The 2,300-nt window shown below is 45.1% G+C and overlaps 1 long non-coding RNA gene across 1 annotated transcript; it reads right to left on the bottom strand.

The window, feature by feature from the left end:
• Positions 1–433: 433 nt before the first annotated feature.
• LOC141374574 (uncharacterized) lies at positions 434–1,582 on the bottom strand. The gene is made up of 3 exons (XR_012381584.1): positions 1,282–1,582; positions 784–940; positions 434–650 (listed from the first exon to the last, which is right to left on the bottom strand). It is a non-coding gene; the product is annotated as an uncharacterized lncRNA (long non-coding RNA).
• Between the last annotated feature and the right edge of the window lie 718 nt (positions 1,583–2,300).

Genomic DNA, 2,300 nt, shown 5'->3' with positions numbered 1-2,300 from the left:
GGCTTTGGGGTACTTTCTCCACGTGGCAGATTTTGTTTGTTTGCTTGAATCAAATTCAGACCCTCTTGTTCTCCTTCCTTTCCCATGCCACTTTCTCCACTCTGAAATTTAGACCCCAGCAGCAGTGAGCAAAACTAAAAACCACCAAATTATACACCTTAAAAGGGTGAATTTTATGGTATGTGAATTATAATCTCAAAGAATGTAAAGGGAAAAAAAGCAGCAGTGAGCAGACACCGTAGCTCAGATAGAATGTAGTTCATTGATGGTACTGACTTGAGAAAAGTCTCAATGCTTTGCCATTCATTTGTTAGAGGGAAACACCCTGACCTCAGACCTTCTAGGACACACAGTGCATTGTTCCTTTCTAACCAGGTTACTCACCCTTGGCTCAGGTAGTTTCAAAGACCTGGATTAGGGTTAGGGTGTGGCTGGGAAATCCCAGTGGGAAAGCTGAATCTAGCTGTGAGGTGGTTTTCGTGGGACCTTGGTTTTAAGTTGGAGTTGGTTAGGAGACGTGTGTCCTGAACTCTGCATTTTTACATAGGTTACTTGGGCAGTTTCTTTCCCCCATGATTATTACATTTGGGAGTTTTGAGTCCTGTTGTCCTAAGTACTTCTGGAGCTGGCTTTCAGGCAGCTGGACTGGCCTGTAAAAATAGGCAGAGAGATTAGGGCCAGGCTGGAGCTGAGTTGTGTCTCCCCCATGAAGCTGGCTTTTTTTTTTTTTTTTTTTTTTTTTTTGCCATGTGTATCTGGAAAGACTCAGTCTTTCCTTTGTACCTGAATGTTTTCCTTTGTTCAGTAGAGAAATTGTGTTTGGCTCCCATTTGATGCTGTTGACTTTGGGCTTACATAGGTTCAACCTTTCAGAAAACAAGGGCATGTAGGAGGTCCTGGTGGTCATTTGATCCTCAGTTGGTGCCCGTGAACCTACGCCCTTTTGAGGGGTCAGAGAGCAGTTGGAAAAGGAAAAGGAGCAAATCTTCCCCTCCCTGCATATTATGCTTAGCACCCTCTGTCAGCTAAGGAGTTACAAGGAGTCCCAGAGAAAAATGCAATGTCTGGTGCTTAGTAAGCAAGGTTTGTTTTCTTTTTCTTTTGGCAGAGGAGAAAACATTTGTGCAGAGAGGTTAACTTGCTCACAATTGCTCTAGGTTGGGAAAGATCCAGGATTTAAACATCAGACTCCTCTCCCAACGGTTCAGCCCCGACCTACCCTCAGGCCTGTAACAAGGTGAGAGGTGAAGGGGGGATCCAGGGGAAGACAGAAGTTCTTACCGGCAGCTTCTCATGGCCTCTGTGACGAGGGTCTCCATAGTGTACTTGGGAGAATTGCTTGCTGGCACTTTCAATTTGTAACTTGGCTTTGAAGGCCCTGAGTGTGCTAGAGGGGCGCTTACCCTTGACTCTTTTTACCAAGGATTTGGGAGGAGGTAGATAAGGCATCTGGGAAGAGAGGAATGCTTGTCTGGGGAAATAATAATATGATGATTTTAATTGCTATCTTTTGTTAAGTACTTACCACGTGTCAAACATACATTAAGTGCATATATACCTCACCTCTGTGGTCAGGGGCAAATATCAGAGTGCATAAGTGGCTGCAGATTCAGGAAAGTAAAATTTCTGGATTTCCCAAGAATAGTGGGGTTGGGGTGTTCTGGCAGGGTAAACTGTCTCCCTTGTTCGCTGTGTACCCCCATCTCCCTTCTTGGTTTGAGGGAGTAGTTGAGACCTTCATGCTGATTACCTCTTTTTTTTTTTTTAAAGATTTTATTTATTTATTAGAGAGAATGAGAGATAGAGAGCATGAGAGGGAAGAGGGTCAGAGGGAGAAGCAGACTCCCTGCTGAGCAGGGAGCGTGATGTGGGACTCGATCCCGGGACTCCAGGATCATGACCTGAGCCGAAGGCAGTCGCTTAACCAACTGAGCCACCCAGGCGCCCTGATTACCTCTTGACAGAGAGCTTGGGCACTTTACCCTAGTCACTGTGTCTCCATCAAACTTGGCAGTATTCTTCCTACCCAGGAGGGTCATCTCCTGCTTCAGTCATCCTGGCCTCTGATGCTGATGCATAGTGGGCTGCCAGCCAGGGGCAGTGTCTTTCTGCACAGCCTGGATATATTTGCTACATGAGGTGAAAACATTTCTACAAGTCAGGACCTATACCTATGAACCAATCCAGGCATGCCAAATAGAGGGGCACTGTGCCATCTACATGCTTTTTTTTTTTTTTTGCTTTCATTTGTGTGTCTGCTTAAACTATACAGAGTATTTTCAGGTAATTTCGAATACAAA

The sequence above is a fragment of the Callorhinus ursinus genome, unplaced genomic scaffold, assembly GCF_003265705.2.
Source record: "Callorhinus ursinus isolate GAN/ISIS: 27379988/994484 unplaced genomic scaffold, GSC_fseal_2.0 scaffold19, whole genome shotgun sequence".
Classification (NCBI taxonomy): domain Eukaryota; kingdom Metazoa; phylum Chordata; class Mammalia; order Carnivora; family Otariidae; genus Callorhinus; species Callorhinus ursinus.
Note: the sequence above shows the minus strand (reverse complement) of the source record. Positions and strands in the feature narration are given on the sequence as shown.